Source organism: Sciurus carolinensis, chromosome 19 (assembly GCF_902686445.1).
Source record: "Sciurus carolinensis chromosome 19, mSciCar1.2, whole genome shotgun sequence".
NCBI lineage: Eukaryota > Metazoa > Chordata > Mammalia > Rodentia > Sciuridae > Sciurus > Sciurus carolinensis.
The window spans coordinates 1,860,220-1,882,163 of record NC_062231.1 but is presented as its reverse complement, the minus strand read 5'-3'; the positions used below and the strand labels follow the sequence as shown (position 1 = coordinate 1,882,163).

Here is a 21,944-nt window from a genome sequence, read left to right as displayed (position 1 = left end):
GGGGCAGCCGGCTTCGAGGTGTGGGGCAGGCCACACGCAGGGCCTCTCCGGCCCGGCCCGCCCAAGTCTTCCTGGAGGCGCCCAGACACCCTTTGGATGCTGTCTGCAGCTTTGACTCCATGTGACACTCAGAGACAGCAGATGGAGCCAGAGACTTGGAGAAAAGGGACACCCAGTCCAGAGCCCAGTTTCCCGAGGCCAAGACCCCGGGCGAGCGTGGAGCAAGGGCTGGGTCCCCGGCGGGCCTGTGGAACGGAGGTCAGGCGAGCCCTTTCCTGGGTCCTTCTCTTTGGGGACTGGGTCTGAGGGTATCAGGTGGAGGCAGGGCTCAGGGGGCTCAGCTAGACTGAGAAGCTTCTGGAAGTTACGTCCTGCCTCCCACAGGCCCAGATCAGTGCCTGAGGCCAAGCCAGGGTCCCCGTCGCCTCTCTCATTCTCGGTCTTCTTCCAGCTGGACTTTGAGTGAATGTTGGCTGGTGACTTGTGCAAGGTGCGGATGAAGCTGCGTCATACACCATGAGACAGGAAGGTGTGTTCGTTTGTTTATTTATTTTTATATTTTATATTTTATATCTTAGAAAGTAAATTTATTTAGAGACAGGGTCTCGCTGAGTTGCTTAGGGCCTCACTAAGTGGCTGAGGCTGGCCTCCACCTTGCAATCCTCCTACCTCAGCCTCCTGAGCCACTGGGATGGCAGCGTGCGCCACCACCCCCCTCCTGGAAGTTGAGCAGCACTGTAGCCAGGTGCCATTTGCTCCCCTGGCAAGTGGGCATCAGAGCCAGTGGAACCCATGTCCCCAGAGCCCCTCGTGCCAATGGTCTGTGAACATTTTCAGCTACAAAAGTTAAATTTTATAAAGTGAAACTGGACGCAGACCCCCCCACCGTCCCCCCGTACAGCCTCAGGAAAGGGACAGTGTGGCTGAACCACTGTGGAGGGGTGGCTGGGAGCCTGCTGCTCTGTCTGCCTGGGCACCCGGTGCTCCTCGGAGTCCAGCGTGGAGCGGGCGTGCCTGGGCCTGTGGCCACGTGTGGGCGGGGTGGCGACGTGGCCTCCACTGGCCAGCAGGGCAGGGAAGCTTTGGTGTCCTGCACGTGGAGCGTCGGCGCCGTGTGAGCTGCAGATCGCAGGGCTCGAGGGCCAGTGCACCCGGTGGCCAGCCGGGCGCGCCCGTGACCCCGGGGTCGGCCGCCTTGGAGCGCCACACTCTGCCCCTGAACGTTTGTTTGTTGACTTAATAGAAATGTCCCCTGGGATTGGAAGGGGCTGATGGAGCCGCTGGTCACTTGCTCCTGGCACCCTCCTTGCCCAAGGCTTGGGGAGAGCTGGACGGTGGGTAGTGGCCAGAGGAGCCGCAGCCCTGATCTGCTCCTGGGGGGCAGCGAGCAGGTACAGAGGGTACAGAGAGGGAGGGACCGCGCTCCAGGCAGTGTGACGTTCCGAGTGGAGGGTGGGAAGCCCAGAGGCAGCAAGGGCGGAGCAGGGACTCCCAGAAGAGAGGGGCGCACAGAGGTTGGAGGAGGGCACAGGGCACCAGCACATCCTCCACGTAGACTCTGGGCTCCCATTTTTCAGAGGGGGACACAGAGATTCCAAGGAAGAAATGCGCCCAGGGTCATACGAAGAGTGAGTGGGCAGTGGGGGCGCACGCCTGTCATCCCAGCGACTCGGGAGGCTGAGGCAGGAGGATCGCAAGTGGGAGGCCAGCCTCAGCCACTTAGCAAGGCCCTGAGCAACTCCGTGAGACCCTGTCTCTAAATCAAATATAAAAAGGTCTGGGGATGTGGCTCAGGGGTAGCACCCCAGGTTTAAAAAATCCCCAGTACCAAAACCACCTCCCCAAAACAAACAAACAAACAAACAAACAAAAACTAATGTGAATGACAGAACCAGAATTGAAATCAGGAATTACTTACCTGAGACAGGAAGCCAAGTTGGTGTCCCTAGCCCTTTAGATAAGTCACCAAGGCTGGCCTCCAACTTGCGATCCTCCTGCCTCAGCCTCCTTAGTCTCTGAATTGCAGGCGTGCCCCACCTTACCCCAACTCCAATCTGGGTTTTTATTTTGATTTATTTTGGTACTGGAGCTTGAACCCAGGGCACCGTATCATTGAGCTGTATCCTCAACCTGTTTTATTTTTTATTTTGAGATGGGATCTCACTATGTTGCCCCGGCTAGCCTCCAACTCGCGATCCTCCTGCCTCAGCCTCCCAAGTTGGGAATCACAGGTGTGCACCACAGCACAGGATTTGGATTTTTAAAGCTGCCCAAAGACCATCAGTTATGCTGATAAGTCATGGTGATCTCAGCTGCAGAGATTCAAGTTAGATATTCCATGGCAGAGGTTGGGGAAAAATCTAGAAAGCCTCACTGCCTGCGTTATGAGTTCTGAACCAGAAGCACCAGCTAGAGAAGGGCTCCTCCCTTTGGCATGGAGCTTCTGGAAGCCCCTGTCCACTGCCTGCTTCCCAAGAGGGGGCTGGGCTCCTGGCCTGGGGCCCCAGCCTGAGCCTGGCTCTCCTGCCGCGGCCTGGCCGTGACCCTCAGGGTCCGTTCCCCTGCCGCCGTCTCCCGCCCGCCCTCCACTGACCCACTCAACACAGACTGGTTTCCAGAAGGAGCTGGAAAAGCAAGCCGGCCGTTGCTTTCCGGTCACATCCGCCTGGTTCTGCTTAATGAAGTCGTAACAGGACCGAGGCGGACGGCCTATCTGCCTTTCTCAGGAAGAAAGCAGGTGTCGCGGTTGTCATCTGGATGCCCTTTGGCACGGCAGCGGGAGGCCATCGGAGGCACCGCGGAGGACGCCGCGCAGCTTCGTGCGTTCCGGGCCTTCCAGCAACAGGACATTGGAACTCACTGGGGGGTGTTTGATTAAAGCTGGGGACACAGGCTCCCCTGGAAGCTGGGGCTGCATCGCCCAGTGCCCAAGCCCTGCCCGCGCTGATCGGGAGGCCTGCCGCCCTGTCCCCCGGTTTGACTTCTGGAACGTTCCTCCGGCTGTGCAGGGTAGAGCTGGTAGACTATCTCTTAACCTCTACCCAGGTCCCTGCAGAGGGAGGCCCAGAGGCAGAGGGAGGCTGCTGCCTTCCTCCTGGAGCGCACAGTGGAGCCACGTGTTCTAGCTCTTTCCCTTCATCCACAATATGGGGAGGGTTTTCCAGCAGGTCACACAGAGACGGAGGAAGTGGAGTCTCCTAAAGCAGCACCTTGGCCCCTGACTTATTCCTCGCTGTGTTCTACTCCTTTTCACTTAAAAACGGAAACAAGCCTGGCACGGTGGTGCACGCCTGTCATCCTGGTGCCTCGGGAGGCTGAGGCAGGAGGATCGCAAGGTAGAGGCCAGCCTCAGTAAAAGCGAGGCCCTAAGCAAATCAGGGAGACCCTGTCTCTAAATAAAAAATTAAAAGGGCTGGGGATGTGGTTCAGTGGGTAAGCAGCCCTGGGGTCCATCCCTGGCACCAACAAACAAAACAATTAGCTCAATTGCCAGCTCACAGTGTGAACCTGCAGTAGAACTCAGGCTCCAGAGCAGCCGCCTGTGGTCTTTGGCCACTTACCCAGTCCATCCAGCAAGGGATCTGACCCATGGATGGCCCCATCAGGGCCCATTGAGTGGGACTGGGACAATGAGACATCACCTGGCTGACCTTCCATTGGCACTCGAGTCTGTGAGAAGCCCCCTCAATAAAGATGCTTGGGGTTTTTGTTGTTGTTGTTTATTTGTTTATTTGTTTGTTTGGTACTGGGGATTGAACTCAGGGTCACTCCACCGCTGAGCCCCATCCTCAGCCCTATTTGTATTTTATTAGAGACAGGGTCTCACTGAGTTGCTTAGGGCCTCCCACTTTTGCTGAGGCTGGCTTTGAACTCCAGCCTCAGCCTCCTGAGCTGTTGGGATGACGGGCGAGCACCATCACGCTTGGCTAAGCCGCTTGTTTTTATTTTTATTTTTTAAACTGTGGTACTGGGGATTGAACCTAGCGATATTTTCCCATGGAGCAAAATTCCCAGTCTTTTTATTTTTTTTACTGAGGCAGGGTCTCACCAGGCTGCTGAGGCTGGCCTTCAACTTGGCGATCCTCCTGCCTCAGCCTCCTGAGTCTCTGGGATGGCAGGTGTGTGCCACCGCGCCCAGCTTTTTAAAGCAAGTCTCAGTAAGGGGACATGCTGCACAAGAATGGGAACTAACTACAAAAATAAGTGAACAAAAGATGATTTAGAATGCAGGAGAGCACCCTGTGTGCAGATTATAGAAAATGAAATTTGGACGGCAAGCAGAGTCTTCGTGAGAGGGTCGTAGTGTGTTTTTGAAAGGGATTAACCGTGAGAGTCCCCTGAATTGCACGGTCCCTCGTCACAGAGGCCCCTGGCAGATTGCTCAAAGGCACTGGCTCTGACCGTGCCCAGCGGCGTTCTGACAGAACTTGGTCTTCCTGTCGTTTTCAAAAGTGGACCCGTGGGAAATGTAATGGACGTTCCTTCTGCTTCTTTTGGTCACTCTCAAGGGGAGCTTTAGCGTCCCTGTCCTGTTCCCAGCCTGCCGTGGCCACTGACAGCCAGCAGTGCTCCCTGGACCTTGGGGACGGAGGCTCCCAGCAGCCCCCGCGGGAAGGGCCAGGCCCACAGGGCAGGTTGGTCTCCTCCGTCAGCCGCCCATCATTCCCCTGGGCCTTGGCAACGCTCTTCCCTTGTGACCTTGGGTTGGGGACTTCACTTTCTGAGCCTGCCTCTCCTTCTGGAATGTTCTGAGACTATACTGAGTCCTCACGGGCAGAGGTTGGAGGGTGTGGTTCTGGGTGTGGTTCTGGGTGGACTGCCCGTCCTGCCCCTTCCAGGGACTCGGGCTCCGCTCCTCCTTCTCGGCCTCTCACCTCTTCCTGCTTGGCTGGGCCTCTCAAGTGAAGGCTCCAGATCTTTCTACCCTGGAATCCACTCAGATCCAAGGGTAGTGCCCTCAGGGTCAGTGCACCCTCAAGGACCTCAGCCCACTTCTCCCTCTGAGCTCTTAACTGTGGCCCTCACAGAGGCCTGAGTGGAGAAGATTCTGGAACAGAACGTGAGAAAATGGCGCAGGCCTGTGATCCCAGCAGCTCAGGAGGCTGAGGCAGGAGGATCGCAAGGTGGAGGCCAGCCTCAGCCACTTAGTGAGGCCCTAAGCAACTCAGCGAGACCCTGTCTCTAAATAAAATATACAAAAGGCTGGGGAGGTGGCTCAGGGGTTAAGCGCACCTGGGTTCAATCACTGGGACCCCCCAAAAGAGAACTTGAGAAAACAGAAAGGCCCTGTCCCCAGGGAGCAGGTGCAGACAGGCTTTCGGGTGTCCTTTCCCCTGGGTGACCCTGGACAGCCCCTGAGGCGGGTGCGGCTGTGGTCTCTGCGAGGAAGCCACCAGAGTCCCATGTCAGGTGTCAGCTGTGGGCAGCGTGGGCCCCGGGCAGGCAGGTGCCCTCCTGCTGGGCCCCCTCCCTCTCCTCTGGAGTCCTGGCCACTTCCACAGGCGGAGGGTGGAGCAGAGGGACCCTGCTGCCTTCGTGTCACCAGACTGCCCTGGGACAGGGAGCCTTTGTTAGTGACGGGCACCCACCGGCCTCACAGAGGGCTGGCCCTCGCCCTCCAGCAAGGACAGAGGTGCCCTGCTTGTTGACAGGCGGAATGTTCCGGCTAATGAGGAGCAGTTGAGAGACGGGCGGCCACCATCCTTGGTACTGACCTGCTTGTCCTGCAGGTGACAGGTGGCCTTCCCCCCATGCAGGCCCCGGCGGGAGGGCCGGGAGGCTTCTCCCTCCTAACCAGGCAGCGGACCTTCCTGCAAAAGCGCGCCCGGCGCCGCCCCAGGGGGCTCCTGCAGCCCCGGTGGGCATCTGAGGTCACCGTCTTAGGGCTGTGTGAGTTGGGCATCTCAGGTCACCTCTGTTGGCTCAGGAAGTGGTCGACTTGTTAGAAATGTCAGGCTGGCACACGACCCAATCTGGATAAAACCTTTTTTCCCTCTTTCTTTCATTTGTTTATTTTTGGCAGCGCGGGGCTTGAACCCCAGGGGTGCCGCACTGCTGAGCTACACTCCCAGCCTTTTTATTTGAGGCAGGGTCTCCCGAGTTGTCCAGACCGGCCTCCAACTTGAGACCCTCCTGCCTCAGCCTCCCGAGTTGCTCGGATGGCAGGCGTGGGCGATAGCACCTGACTTTTTTTCTTTTAATTGGAGACAGGGTCTTGCTAAGTGCTTAGGACCTCACTTAGCTGCTGAGGCCAGCCTCCAACTTGGGATCCTCCTGCCTCAGCCTCCGAGTCGCTGGGATGACAGGCCTGCGCCAATGCGCCTGGTAAAAGTAGATTTTTTTCTCTTGCCAGCTCTTGGGAAAGGCTGCATCCGGGTCTTTCCAGCCAGATAGCGATGTCTCGTCTCTCCCACCAACATCCACTTGGGGGAATCCAGGAACAGGGCAGGCGGAGGTCAGCGGTGCCAAGTGACCGTCTGCAGTAGCCCAGGACGGGATGGAGTCCAGTCCTGCAGTGTCGCGGGGCCCAGCCCTGCGTTGCCTTCCTGCCACCTGGGAGCCCGCTAGTGGCCAGGCCGTCAGTTGAGAGCCCAGGCGTTCCCCACCTGAGCTGCCTGTCCTCTGTCCATCTGGCTCCCAGAGTCCCGCGGCCCCAGGACCCAGGGGTGGGAAGGGCCGCTGAGCGAGCCCCGCAGCCTGGCAGCGACTGCACTCCTAGAGGCCCTCGCCTGGACCTGAGCACGCGCAGCAGCCGGGCCAGCGTGGAGACGGTGGTGCTGGCGGTTGGTTCACGATGCACAAGACGCCCGCGTCTATGGAGTAAAGGGGACCAGCCTCCCGACTCTCCTCCCCGGGTCCCGGGCTCCCTCCCAGGCCTCCTGCGTTTCAGGGACACCTCCCAGAGGTCCTCGGGGCTCCTATGAGCACCGGTGTCCGTGTCCCCTTCTTTCTTACGCAGTCCCACCCAGTGCTCCACTCTTTTTCTTTTTGGTCCCAGGCATTGAACCAGGGGTGCTTCACCCCTGAGCCACCTCCCAGCCCTTTTCTATTTCATTTAGAGACAAAGACTCTGAAAAAGTGCATCTGATTTCAGTCCTGCCCCCCATCCCCACCCCTGGCAGCGGCGGGAGAACTGGGAACCCCGGGGCAGCCTGACCAAAGCTGAGTTGCTTAGGGCCTCGTAAGTGGCTGAGGCTGGCCTCCACCTTGCGATCCTCCTGCCTCAGCCTCCTGAGCCACTGGGATGACAGGCGTGCACCGTGACTTGGCGACATCTTGTTCTTTTTAAACACTGCATAAGAATCTAAGGCCGTGTGCATGCTTGCGTGTGTCCCCTCTCTCTCTCTCTCTCCCTCTCGCTCACTCACTCTCCCGCCCCACCATAGATCAGTTGTTCAGTAAGTGCCGACCCGACTATCGTAAGTATCCTCTCTGCTCTGAGCGCTCTGTGGCTCAAGGTCCCTCAAGGCAGTTGTTCTGGAACTTTCCACAAGGTGCCTAGCCAATGAGGACCTCTTCCTTTCCGCTCTCAGGCAGGGTTTCTCGAGTGCAGCTTTGCTCCTGGACCTGCTGGTGCTTCGCTGTGCCCTGGGCATCGAGGGACATTCTGGGTGCACCCAGTGGGTGTCAGTGACAGCTCCCCCCTCCTCAGCCCTGTGCCACCTTCTCCCGGGGCGGGGACGACGGGGAAGAGCTCTCAGTCTCGGGGGGTTTGGAAGGACTGGGCGGAAAGTCTCTGCTCTGGAGTTTTGTCGTGGGCGGGTGGTGACTGGGAAGCAGGGCTGGGTCACGCAGAGCCAGCGACAGCCAGGCCATCCACGGCAGGCGCGCGGCTTCCGGCGACCCCAGCGCACGCGCCCACGAGCCCACGCGGACACGGGAGAGGCCTGCAGGGCCGGGGGTGCAGCTCGGTGGTCCAGCGCTCACCCACCCCTCATGAGGCCCTGGGTCTGGTCACCAGCACTGCCACCCAAAGCACGGGGACAGTGTTGTGTGGCGTGTGAGCACAGAATTCAGAGCACCCCTGCCTGTCTGTGACCTGGGCTCAGTTACCTCTTCAAGGACTCAGTGTTCTCAGCTCGGAAATGGGTTCACAGGGCCCACCTGGGGGGATGGATGAGCCAACACGAGGAAAGCGCGTGGGCAGCGCCAGGTGGGTGGGCCGGCCCTGGGCAGGTGCCAGGCTCCCCTGCGACCACCCAGATGCCTGCCGCGCTCTCCCGGGTGCCAGCATCTTGCTATTCAGGACCGCTTCCGCCCTGCAGCCCCGGGCTCCCTGGAGGGCGGGGGCGGGTCCCCGCGTGTAGCCGTCTGTCATTTGTCCAAGCCCTGCTCCGTCCGCGGTGTGCAGGGCGGTGCTGGAGACCTGCAGGTTCTCCAGGGACCTCGGCGGGGTGGCCCCGGGACCCGGTTCTCCCGCCACTGCCAGGGGTGGGCGCGGGGCGGGGCTGGAATCGGGCGCATTTTTCGGAGTCTTTGCTGACGACTTGCTGGTCTTTTTTTCTGATAATAAAAGCAATGCAGACCTACGCAATAGGGAGAATGTTCGGGAAAATATTGGCCACAATTCCCGTGGTTCTGGTATGAATTTCTCCGATTCACTTTCCTCCGACATAGTGAGAAATTATTTGATTTTTACTTGATATTATATTCCGATTTCTGATGCTTTTTAGCACGATGATTCCTGTTCTTGGGCCTTTGACAGTGTGTTTGCAAGTTGCCATTTTATTGGTTGCATAATTATATATATATATATATTTTTTTTTTTTAATTTTAATTTTTTTCTTTTTGTTTCTTTTTTTTTTTTTTTTTTTTTTTTGCGGCGCTGGGGAATGGAACCCAGGACCTTCTGCTTGCAAGGCAAACACTCTACCGACTGAGCTATCTCCCCAGCCCTATATATGTTTTCCTATTAAGATTTTTCTGGCTGCACACGGTGGTGCATGCCTGTAATCCCAGCAATTTGGGAAGCTAAGGCAGGAGGCTGCCATTACTCAGCAACTTAGCAAGACCCTGTCTTGAAATAAAAAATAAAAAGGACCGGGATGTGGCTCAGTGCTGGAACACTCCTGGGTTCCATCCCCAGTGCCACACACACTAAAAAGAGTTCCTAAATTGATTTTAATTATGCAAGTAACGCAGAATATATTTTATTGTGACACATCTCACCTCGCCAGGAAAGGTGAAGTCTATTTCAATCACCTTCTAGTCTCTGGCATAGTGGTATCGCCAAATGTGAATTTATTTTTCAAAGAACTTGATATTGGCCAGGTGTAGTGGTGCACGCCTATAATCCTAGCAACTTGGGAGGCTGAGGCAGGAGGATCGCAAGATGGAGGCCAGCCTCAGTAACTTAGCGAGATCCTAAGCAATTTAGCAGAACCCTGTCTCTAAATAAAATAGAAAAAGGGCTGGGGATCTGACTCAGGGGTTAAGCACCCTGGGTTCAATCCCTGGTACCCCGCCCTCTCAAGAAAACCCGATATTTCTTTATTGCTTCATTCAATTATAACAAAAATACATGCTTGTTGTAAAAACACTGGTAGGGACCTCAAGTTAAAGGTTACAGTTCTCTAAAATTCTCCCTAGTAGAATGAAGTTAGGAACATGCTCTATCATCTTTTCAGTTGTTTTTTTTTTTTTTTTTTTCTGTGTGTGCACGTAAGTGGAGCATGTATAATACACTCAGACACACTCTTAGGAAGTAAACAGCAACATGAACTTCTCTTATACAAATGTTATGTTAGTACTTTCATCCTGCATGTATTGGGACCTTCAGTTCCTAAAGCCTGATACTTTTTTTTTTTTGGTACCAGGGATTGAACCCGGGGTGCTTGACCACTGAGCCACATCCCCAGCCCTTTTTATTTTTTATTTAGACACAGGATCTGGTTAAGTTGCTTAGGGCCTGACTGAGTGGCTGAGGCTGGCCTCCGACTTGCAGTCCTTCTGCCTCAGCCTCCCGAGCCGCTGGAATTGCAGGCGTGCACCACTGTGCCAGGCTTCACTCTCCTCTTTACCTCCTGTATTCTGTCCTACAGAAAGGACTTGCCACACTGTTGCCCCTGCCTCGTGGTCAACACGTAGATTGGAGTTTCTAACTGTGGAAAATGTGCACTGCTGGCTGAATAGCATAGTTCAGGGCGCTGTCTGGCTTTCTGGAGGGCCATCCTGTGAGCCTGCAGGTCTGCGGGCCAGGGCATGCGGGGGCCGAGGAGCCAACCCTGAGCCTGCATGGAACTCAGGCCCAGAGGATGCAGGGCGGGGAGCCAGCATCCGTGCACGGGGGCACAGCCTCCCTCAGAGCCGATCGGTGCCATCATTTTCCCCTCCCATGACATACGACAGCGGGGAGTTGAGTGGTTTGTTTCATCTCTTCTTAAGAAAAAGTTAGATTTATAATCCCAGCCCCGACCTTCCTTGTAAGTCATGTGCTCATCCTGTTAACTGGCTTAATATACGGCACCACTATTTCATTAAACAACATACAGGAATAATTAGTTCAGCAACGATGCCTCAGAACAAAAGCCCTTGATTTAGTTTAACTTTATAAGTTGTTCTCTTTTGATGTGCAAGAACACATCTGGGGTCTTAAAGAAAGCAGAAAGAAAAATAGAGGCCGTTCCTTCGAGCTGGGGGTTAGGGTTTTCTCGTGCAGCTAGTAACCCTTTGGTACCAGGCCTCCCTTGCACAGCGCAAGCCCTTGCAGAAGTGGGCCATCACTGCTGGCGTGGGGACCTCGGCGAGGCACCCAGAGGCTGCCCCTGGCTGGCCTTGCCAGGCCCGAGGGGTAGCTGCAGAGCTTAGACTCCGGTTCTCGCCTTCTCTCCATCCTGATGCTCCTCTTGAGACCCGCTTTCCTGCCTCTCATTGCCTGAGCGCTCGCTGGTATCTACCTTCTTGCCTCTCATTGGCTGAACCAGCTGGTGCCCACATTCCAGCCTCTCATTGGCTGACCACTCGCTAGTACCCACCTTCTTGCCTCTCATTGGCTGGGCCCACTGGTGCCGACATTCTAGCTTCTCATCGGGGCGCCCTCATTTCTGCTTCTTATTGGCCGAGCGCTTGGTGACGTACGCATTCCCGCCTCTCATTGGCTGAGCCCGCTTTTGCCTGCATTCCCACCTCTCATTGGCTGAGCACTCACTCGTGCATGCATTCCTGCCCCTCATTAGTTGAGCGCTCGCTGGTGCTCGCATTCCAGCATCTCATTGGCTGAGCGCTCACTGGTGCTCGCATTCCCACCTCTCATTGGCTGAGCCCACCCTCATTCCCTAGTCTCATTGGTTGAGCGCCTGGTGATGCTCTCATCCCAGCCTCTCACTGACTGAGCCCACTGCTACCTCATTCTCTCCTCTCATTGAGCGCTCACTGGTGCGGCTGCCCTCATCCCCACTCTTATTGGCTGAGCGCTTGGTGCCACTCGCATTCCCGCCTCTCATTGGCTGAGCGTGCCTAGTGCCCGCTAAATGCTCTGAGCAACTCGAGGCTCTGCCCTCCAGGACTGGCATCCTCTGCCTGCAGGTGACAGCCTTCCTCTTTCGCTCTGCTGGCTGGATTCGGTTTTCCCATCAGTTCTTTTTTTTCCTCCATGGGATCCCAATGGACTTGCTCTGACGGAGCCCAGCCCAGCCCTGTGTGACATCTCGTGGCCTTCTGCTAGCAGCTGACAGTTCTAGCTCCGTGGCCTGACCTTTGGGGCCCTGGGACCTTCCCACTTGGGCACTCTGCTCTCACCGCCCTCTGATGGAGGGCGCGCCCCTCCCCCAGGCCACCGGGCCTTCTGCTGAGCTGCCCTTTCCGTACCTAGCATGGATGTCACCTGCTGTCTGGGGTTTCTCCCAAGTTTCCTGACGAGTGGTAACTGGCTGCTTCCTCGAGCCTCCCCGACCTTCCTTACCATCCTGGGACGGCCCTGGCCGCGTGGCGCACAGGACCTTGCTGGGGAGCGAGGGTTGTGTCCAGCTCCTCTTTGGGTCTTCAGACGGTGTAATGTGGAGAACGCAGGCTCCGTGATCAGGAGGCTGCGAGGACACGTGCCCAGCCTGGTCCCCGTGTTTGCCAGCCACGTGGCCGTGAGCTTCTGGCTCCTTAGCTCCGAAGCCCCCCGGGGGCCTCCCAGCAGGGACTGCGTGATGCTCAGCGAGGGCCTCAGCTGATCCGGGAACCGGGTGGCAAGCTCCGTCCCTTGCAGGGGTTGGTGGGGCCGAGTTTCCCGGTGGCTTCGTTCCAGTTGGTGTTTTAGCTGTGACAGATTAAATGACTCTTTCCATCTCCGGCTTTTGGTTTCCAAGGAGCCGGGTTTCATGGTGGGTAGACAGATGTCCTGGATCTGCTGGAGGCGGCAGTTTCTCTCAGTGAGCTGACAAACTGCCTGTCCCTGCCCCGCACTTGGGGTCCTTTCCCCTCGCCCTCCCACAGGGACAGAGGCAGGAGCGGGACCCTCTCCTCTCCTTGTGCCCGCGCAGATCGGCTAGGGATGCCGGCGCCTCCCTGTCCTTACCCAAGCACCTAGCACGTCTGCCCAGACCGCCGGTTCCTGACCCAGGGCCGATCCCTTTCCGCAAGCCACTGTCACCCCATTGACTGGCACTGCTGCCCCGCCAGGCCTGTGAGGTCAGAGACGCTGCCGTCCCACTTCCTGAGTGCTCGGTGACCTGACCAGTCTCGGACGTCAGACGTGAGACCAGAGGCAGCTGACAGGGTGAGGGTCTTGGGCCCGGGGTGAGGGTCTTGGGCCCGGGACCCGCAGAGACGCGTCTCTGAGCCTTTGCCAGCTCAGGAGCAGGGCAGCTTGTGCCCCCATTTTACAGATGAGAAAGCGGAGGACCAGAGAGGTGGAAGGAGGAACCCTGGGTGCCAGCCCAAACCCGGGTCTGTGTGCGTGGGAAACCCTGCCCTGTGCATCTCGGAACCTGGGTCACCAGAGAGGGAGGCCTTGGGGACAGCCACACCTTTTCCACCTGGACCGTGTTTCTGTCTATTTTCCCAAATCCTGAGCCCTGCTCAGCTGCCTTGTCCCTCGAGGCGGGGCAGCAGGCCGCGGGCAGGAGCCAGCCCGCCCTGGGGGGGTCAGCGGCCCTCAGGCTCCTCCGTAATCTCTCTATCCACCCGGCCTTCATTTTAATTTGCAAAATTGAACCCAGATCGCAGCAGCAAAGCCAGGGGCCGGTAAATATTCATGCCTCAGTGAACCAAGGTGGCTCCATTACGGCCCCGAGATTGCGGGAATTACCTGGGGATCATGTATATTCATGGCCGATCTCCATCCGCGATAGCGCCCTTCTCACGTTGGCCTCTGTCGCGTCCTCGCCCCAAACAGGCTGCGCGCGGCTTTGCTCCTAAGCCCCGGAAAGTCATCCCGAGCGCTCGGGCGGCTGCTCCGGGAGACGGACGGCATGACAACCTGGAGGGACCGGGCTGCGCCTCCCCGGGTCCCAGAGGAGGAGACCGGATCCGGATGGCGCGCACGGTGGCTTCGTGCGCCTGCCCGCCTGCCCTGCCACCGAGGAGGGCCTACCGTGCAGTGCCCAGAACAACCACCGGCCACCCGCGACCGCCGCCGATGGCCCGGCCGAGGCGTGCGCGGCTGTCACCGGTGCCGCTGGTTTCTGTCCCCGGGCCTCAGTGCAGAGCAAGAGCCCCTCAGCCCAGCCAGCGGCTCGCTTTTGGTTTTGGTTTGTTTGTTTGTTTGTTTTTGTTTTCAAATAAAGCCCTAAAACCGTGTAGCCTGCACAACCTAAACTATTTACTTGTCGCCTTTTACGGAAGAATTTGTCACCTGCTTTGAGGACAAATGTCCAGGGCAAAATGTCTTTGCTCATGGTGCCCCTTGGAGTCTGTCCTTGCTGCTGGGTGTCCTGCTGGGCACTGGGCAGGCGTAAAACACGTCTTCTCTCCTCCCCTGTCAGTGTTCCCACAGTCCAGATGTTGGGGTGCTTGTATCCATTTTTCTTTTTTGTTTTTTGTACCTGGATTGAACCCAGGCACCAAGCCACATCCCCAGCCCTTTTTATATTTTATTTACAGGCAGGGTCTTGCTGAGTTGCTCAGGGCCTCGCTAAGTGGCTGAGGCTGGCCTCCACCTTGCGATCCTCCTGCCTCAGCCTCCTGAGTCGCTGGGGTGATGGGTGCACCACCACGCCTTACTCTCTTCTTTCTGAAAGGCAGCAGAGTTGCTTCGTGTGCGGCTGAGCTCAGTCCCCAGGAGGTGGCCACGAGTGGGGAGTCACAGGGGAGGAGAGGGGAAGAGTCGAGGCAAGGATCCGATGGCTGGTCCCTCCTCCCTTTCCTCTGGGCCTCTGTCCCACCCTTTACTCCCCTGGAACAGTCTTAGTGACCCCACCCGAGCTGCTTGACAGGCTACGGGCCTGCTTGAGCCCTGCTGCCTGTGCAGGCTGTGGCCGCCCCAGCCTGTCCCTGCAGGTCCCCTCCAGCAGACTCTGGTTTGCAGTGCCGGCTGCTTGCGTGTGAGTGCACTGGCTTGTCCCCAGGAAGGGCCCTCCCAGCCACCTGTGTTCCCTCATCATCACTGGGGCCCACCTGCCAGAGGTTGGCACTGGGCTGCCCCGGGGGTCTGTCACTGCCCTGATGGAGGTAAAAGGACCATGGAGGAGGCTGCCTCTGCCCTGGGTCCTTGTGGCTGTCAGTGGTGCCATGAAGAAGAGCTGTCAGTGGCCTCCCCTGGCCCTCAGAGGGGCTGTCATCCCAGCAGCTCGGGAGGCTGAGGCAGGAGGATCACAAGGTGGAGGCCAGCCTCAGCCACTTAGCAAACCCTGAGCAACTCAGCGAGACCCTGTCTCTAAATAAAGTATAAAAAGGGCTGGGGGCGTGGCTCAGGGCTAGAGCACCCCTGGGTTTGATCCCTGGTACCCAAAAACCCAGCACACCCCACTTCCCTGGTAGTTTGCTGCTACGAGTCTTTTAATTTCCCTCCTAGAATCTTAACAGGAAGCGCTTTTTCCTGAGTGCTAGGTCTGCCCTTTGCCCCTATTTCCACATTTTGAAGTTCTCACGTGGTTCCCGCAGGTGATTAGGGTCCCCATTTTACCTGAGACCCGGAACAGGAGAGGAGCGTGCGGTTGACCCACTGGGAAACGATAGGACGGGCGACACGTTTAATTCCAGTGCTAGAAACCTCTGCCTCTGTGGAGCCACGTGAGTCGGGGGCTCTCCTGCTGAAGCCAGCCCCGCGCTAAAGCCTTGGAGAGCTTTAGCCACTCTGGAAACCCCCTGGGGCAGCCCATCTGCTCGGTGGCCTCAGCAGCCACGTTCCTCAGCAGAGCAGAGGATGAGGAGTCAGAGGGTCCGAGTGGCTCTCAGTAGTGTCGCCCTCTGGAAGACAGGTGCGGAGACTTGCCACTCAGACCATGCTGCCCGAGGGGCGGTGGGCTCCCCCGGCTGTCTGGGCCCTCCCAGGGACTCAGAGTAGCCACATCTCTTTCCCCGAATGTGTCCCAGCCGATCACCTTTGGGGCCTGGGGCTAGGGAGACAGCACCACCTGCCCCCGGGGCCAGGAGGCCAGTTTCCTGCAGCATCAGCGCTGCCGTTCCTTCCCACCTTATTCTGACATGAAAGCCGTGGTGAACGACGGTGGCACAGGGGACAAAACTGCCCGAAGCTTACGAATCCCAGCCGGGGACCTTGGACCTCCTGTGCTCCCGGCTGGCGCTCGCTCTCCGCACCTGTTACTAGTCCCCCCACGAGGCCAGGGCGGGACTCTTTCAGGGCCTCTCAGCAGCTCCACGGGCTGGGGCTCTGCACACCTGTGGTTCTAGAAGATTCCAGGTCAGGTGGGAAGCGCTGCTACCACCTGACTCTGCAGACCGAGTTCTCCCGGGAGCAGGGACGCAGCCCAGGAGGGGAGAGCCGCTCTTGTTTTCTGAGACCAGCTTCTGACCCTTTCCTCCCTCCCCGCCCGAGAGCCAGCCCTGGCCCCTGCCCGCTGGCCCTGGGCGCGCCGTCCCCCAGGGCTTGATGGCCTGGCTGCTGCCGGCCTCCCTGGCGCCTGGAGGGCCTTCCAGTGACTTATGCGAGTCTCAAATTCAGACCTTGAACTTGCCTGGGAGGGTTTTTTTTTCCTTCATTCTAATACGAAAGAGTGAACCTGGAAACCAGAGAGGAATCAACAGAAACCCAAAGAAGGAAAACAGCTCCTTAGCGCAGCTTCCCTTCCTTCGCCGTTCCGGGTCCTCCTGGACAGACCGTAGCTCATGCTGCGTTTGGTGACAGTTTCCTCACCTGGCCCAGACGTGGAGCTGAGCCTCCGAGCCTCCGAGTGGCCAGGGGAGGAGGCGAAGGCGCCTGGGTGTGGCGGTTTGAGCCCTTTCCTCCCTTTCCCAGCCGAGTGGTTTGGCTGGGAGGCTGATTCTCGGTTTCCTCGTCTGTCGAATGGGGCTGAGGGCATCCGCCTCCTGGGCAGTTACGAGGGTTGTAAAGATGCCACGTGCTGCTCTGCCTGGCCCGAGGTGGCCTGCCTGGGATGGGCCTTGGTTGGGGAAGGAGGCTTCTGGGTCTTTCTGCAGCCTCGGTCGTCAGTGATAATGCATCTGTGCAACTTGGTGGGTGGTCTTGTGTTTCTTTTTAAAATTTTGGGTTGTTCTTTTTTAGCACCAGGGATTGAACCTGGGGCTGCTTAACCATGGAGCCACATCCCAACCTTTTTTATATTTTATTTAGAGACAGGATCTCGCTGAGCTGCTTAGGGCCTTGCTAAGTAGCTGAGGCTGGCCTCCACATCATGATCCTCCTGCCTCAGCCTCCTGAGCCACTGGGATTCCAGGCGTGCGCCACTTCGTCCAACAAAAATTTAGGTTGTTCTTTAAGTCTTTCTCCCGTGTATCAGTGCCATGCATCGTTACTTTAGAAATTATTATGAAATATAAATAAACCCGGGGGTGGGGAACTTACCAGAAAACCTACCACCTAGTGGAAACTACTATATAGAGTTAAGGTTGTATGTAAAATATATTCTTGTAGCTTGATTGTTTGCTATTAGAGGGGAAGCTAGAGAAATTGCTTCACATATTAGGTGACATCTTGCCTGCTACTTGTAAGGGATCCCACGGAAACCACACCGGACACGGGAAATCACGTAAGGGAGTTTATTAAGCAAACAGAGTGTCTCCCTGCAGGGTAAGAGAGAAAATGAGAGGAAAATAGAAAGGAAAGAGAAAGGGCGCGCGCTAGAGAGAGTGGAAAAGCAAGGAGGACAGAGAAAGTGAGTCAGGGGGACAGAAGCATGAGAAAAGATGGCGGGGAAGCTATAGTAAAGTAATTCAATTCCGCAGGGCTCACAGGGGACCAGTATCGGAGAAGGACACTTGCACTGATGAACCAATAAGATGTTCACAGACTGACAAGTGGTTGGGAGGCGGGGAGCAGCTTTGTACATTACGCTACTTTATTTAACTTTCCCTTTCTCCACTTGTGGACTGTCATGAGTAATACCAAGGACAGTGCCTTTAGTGACTCACCTTTGCCTTTGGAGAGTTTCCTAGAAGTGGGATTCTTGGGCATAACGTGGAAATAATGTGTGCATTATGGTGCACGCCTGTCATCCCAGCGACTCAGGAGGCTGAGGCAGGAGGATCACAAGTGGGAGGCCAGCCTCAGCAACTTAGTGAGGCCCTGTCTCTAAATAAAATAGAGAAAGGGCTGGGGAGGTGGCTCAGGGGTTAAGCATTCATGGGTTCAGTCCCTGGTACCAAAAAACAAAACAAAACAAAACACAACGGGAGAGAGAGGGGGGGACAGAGGCTCCCCTAGAAGAGGGGCCCTCAGGTCTCCCCCATCCTGCCTCGTGACCACAAGGTCGAGTGGGTCCAAGCACAGGAAGCTGCCAGGGTCCAGGCGGGCAGGAGCCACCCAGGGCCCCTCACTGACCAGGCCTTGCAGGGGGAGCAGGTCCCTGGAGGCAGGTCGCCTAGGCAACAGGCTGGAGGAGGGGACGGGCTCCGGGCTCCGGGGTGTCAGCCTTCCACTTCCTTCGGCTCAGCCGCCATCTTCCCGACCCCAGGTTCATGCCCCACACTGACCTGACCGTCCCTGGGCCCCGGCCTCTCCAGCCTCAAGGCCACGGCCTTCAGAGGCTGGTGGCCGTGCTGTGCCCATGGAAAGCCTGCCGAGGGGCCAGGCGGGGCGGGGACTTGGGCCCGTGTGGGCCCATCTGTGCGGCTGGGCGCGGACTCGGCCCCTTGGAGAGCCAGACCCGCGTGGCTGCGGGGCCTCGGCCATGTGGCAGCTCCTCCGGGCCAGCCCGGGACAGGCCGGCCTCCTGAAGAGTCCTTGTCCCCAGCAGCCCGGGGCCGGGGAACAGTGGAGGCCAGTGTGTGGAGAGCAGAAGCACCGCGGCCCGCGTGATGGATTCTGGGTTTTATGGGAGGACGTGTCGCAGAGGGTGGCGGAGGGGACGTGGAGCTTCGCGGCCGGCGCTTGGCACTTTCATGGATTTCAGTTGTCACGGGGCGGGAGGGGGACGGGCAGGCTCGCCTGTGAGGTCGCCGTGGAGGCACCACCAGGTCCCCTCCCTCCTTCCCCGTGTGGCCGCCTCGGGGCTGGTGTGGAAGACCCCCAGAAAACAGCCCCGCACAGCCCCGCATTGGAACTAGGTGGGGTCGCCAGCGCCCGGAGGCCCTGAGATCCGAGAGGAGGACTCAGGAGAGGCAGGAGTGGCCGTGGGTCCTTGGGTCCCCTCAGCCACGCTGTGTCCAAGGACCTGCCAGGGAGGCCAGTCCAGCGGATGGGGCGTCTCATGTTGAGACAGGGCCTTGCTAAGTGGCTGAGGCTGGCCTCCCCCTTGCAGTCCTCCTGCCTCAGCCTCCCGAGCCCCCGGGATGCCCAGTGCGCACCACGGCGCTGGGCACAGTGACATCCTTAGAGCCGACAGACAGCTCCGCATTGCTGATCCCAGAGCGGGGGTGGGGAGCAGTCACTTTTCACATCTACACAGGGATCTCTGAGGGCTGGTCTCCCGGCTCCCTCCCCAGGGGACAATTGGCCTTTTGTCTGAGGCCTGGTGGAATTTCTGCCTAGAACAGGCTCTTGCTCGGCCTTGGCCAACACGCTCCTGTCCTGAGGGCCACGGAGGAGGCCAGGTGGGAGGTGCAGCCTCTCAGGGCTGCCAGGAGCCCGTTCCCTGGCCCGGTGCCCAGGGACGGCTGAGCCCAGGAAGGCCAGTAGGCGGGGCCTGCTCAGACCTCCTTCCCTGAGCCTGGTGCGGCTCCGGAGGGTTTTGCCCCGGCTCTTGGGAAGCCTCAGAGACTCCAGAGAGCCCTTCTGCTGCTGCTGGTGGGGGCGTGCCAGCCTCTGCAGAGAGCCACACAGAAGGTCTAGCACAACTAGCGCGTGCCACACACACGCCTTCGCGCCCAGTGTCTGGATCAGGGGAACCGCTGCGCATGCAAGCTGCTGCGTGCACCGTCCTGGGGGCTTTGGGGGGTACCAGGGATTGAGCCCAGGGGTGCTCAACCACTGAGCCCCATCCCCAGCCCTTTCTCTATTTTACTTAAAGACAGGGTCTCACTGAGTGACTGAGGCTGGCCTCCAACTTGCCATCCTCCTGCCTCAGCCTCCTGAGCCACTGGAATGATAGGCATGTGACTTTTTTTATAGCAACAACTAGCAACTTTTGCATCCATCAATAAGGACATGGGCAAATGACAGATGGAGTTCTCATAGGAAAAAATGCAGGAGTCAAAAATAACTTGTGTGTGTATCTGAATGTGAACCGATGTCAAAAATAAAACACAGAAAGAGGAGAATTAAACAATAACGTGATATCATTGTATACACGAAGGAGTATTCAAGGATACATCCATGGGTGCACATGGATGAACGTGAAGGAGACATAAAGAATTCATAAGGGCCAGGCACGATGGCACACACCTATCATCCCAGTGGCTCGGGAGGCTGAGGCAGGAGGATCGCGAGTTGGAGGCCAGCCTCAGCAATTTAGCAAAGCCTTAAGTAACTCAGTGAGACCCTGTCTCTAAATAAAATACAAAATAGGGCTGGGGATGTGGCTCAGTGGTTAAACACCCCTGGGTTCCATCCCTGGTACCAAAGAAAAAAGAATTCATAAAAGTAGTTACTCCAGAGGAGTCGGAGGAAGGATTACAGGTCTTCAACTCAATGTCACGACTTAAAATTGCCAGTGACAGAATCTGAGCAGTCAATCCCAGATGCTGGGAACCGGGTGATTATGATGTCACCTGACTGTACCTCTCTGAATGACTTTAAGTTCTCCAAAAATTAGTGTGTGTGTGGGGGGATGCGCCCACGTCTGATCTGCAGCTCCCTCCGCGACCCCAAGGGAACCTGGGTCTGGCCCAGCAGGGGGGGCCCTGGCAGCCCTCAGGGAGCCCCTGCACTGTCCTCAGAGCCCTGGGTTTGAGTTTTTATGTGCGAGATGCGATTAAATGCATTAGGCAGAGGAAAATGCCTTATCTGTACACAGCCTCGCTCAAGGAGGGGGAAATAAGAGCATCTAAATTGAAACCTTATTAAGCGAAATTGGTTAGGTCTGATGGAGCCCAACTAGACTGATCTTTAAAAGCTTATTCCATTCCCCGCCTCCAGCCTGAACCTCTTTGAATTGAAGTAACTGATCCCACCGTAAGCTTATTAGTGTCAAAGCTCGTATGTGTCTTTCCTCTCCGATTTACATTTTATTAAGTAATGATGAACTCGCGAGGTCCCGACCCCAGGCTTTGGCACAGCCAGGAGCTTCCAGGCTCATTAATGGAATGAAAACTGGATAAAATAGCGGTCCAATCTCATTACAGCCAGTACCGTTATCGCCAGCATCTCTGCACATCAGAGCGACTGCTAAACACGAGGCCACTCCACCCCGGCATCTGTTGATCCTATAGGTTACCAGAAGGGTCCCGAACATCGCCGACCCTTTACACAGTGTCGTGGTGGGGTTGGACTGTCCATTTCATATAGGAAGAATGCTCCCGAAGAGCTTGCACCTACCATGCAGCTCGGGAGGCTGAGGCAGGAGGATCGCAGGTTGGAGGCCAGCCTCAGCAACTCAGCAAGACCCTGTCTCTCAATAAAAAATAAAAAGGGCTGGGGATGAGGCTCAGCAGGTTCAATCCCTGGTACCAAAAGAAAAGAACTTGCACCTGTTAGGAAAATGCACAGGTTCTGGTGGGGGTGTTACCTGTCTGCAGAGAGCCATCAGGAGGATCTAGTGTAAGACCAAAACGTGCCATACGCGTCTTCCCATCCAGTGTCGGCATCGGAGAAACTGCCGCGTATGCAAGTTGATGCATGTACTGTCATGGGGACTTTTTTGGGGTACCAGGTATTGAACCTAGGGGTGCTTAACCCCTGAGCCACATCCCCAGCCCTTTGTATATTTTATTTAGAGAACGCGTCTCGCTCAGTTGTTTAGGGCCTCACTAAGTTGCTGAGGCTGGCCTCCAACTTGGAATCCTCCTGCCTCAGCCTCCCCAGCTGCTGGGATTTCAGGTGCACACACCCAGCCTCCCAGGTTTCTTGGAGAATGGAATGGAATCGTGTCTGTAAAGCTTTCCCCCGTCGTAGGCATCTAACAGTCAAGTCCTCCTTTTCTTTATCTTCTGATCTGCCCGTGGTAAAATAATTCAGCTTATTCGAAGTGCTCACTGTTTTGTGCAGGGTGCAGGGAAGAGTCAAGATGAGCTCAGGCACGGTGGTTCCCACCTCCAGCCTCTCCCCTGGAGGTTTTCATCAGCCTCAGAAGGCACTTATCAGAGAGTGACCAGATGGCTTTGGGCACAGGACCACACAGCATCCTGTGTGCCACAAAATCAGGTTGCAAGCACTCAAAAGATCAGGAAGAGTATGTGAGCACATCAGCCCTGGGAGCGATCAGAGAGGGTGTTTATTCTTATTTGTGCAACCAGCAAACTGGACAGAAAACTGGGGGTGACTGGGATCAGGGACAGTGGGACCA

General features: G+C 57.0%; 1 protein-coding gene across 1 annotated transcript in view; it reads left to right on the top strand.

Annotated features, from left to right (window-relative positions):
• Positions 1-21,944, top strand: part of Eefsec (eukaryotic elongation factor, selenocysteine-tRNA specific) — a 183,511-nt gene that overhangs the window by 119,944 nt on the left and 41,623 nt on the right. The gene's annotated exons all lie outside the window — the stretch shown is intronic.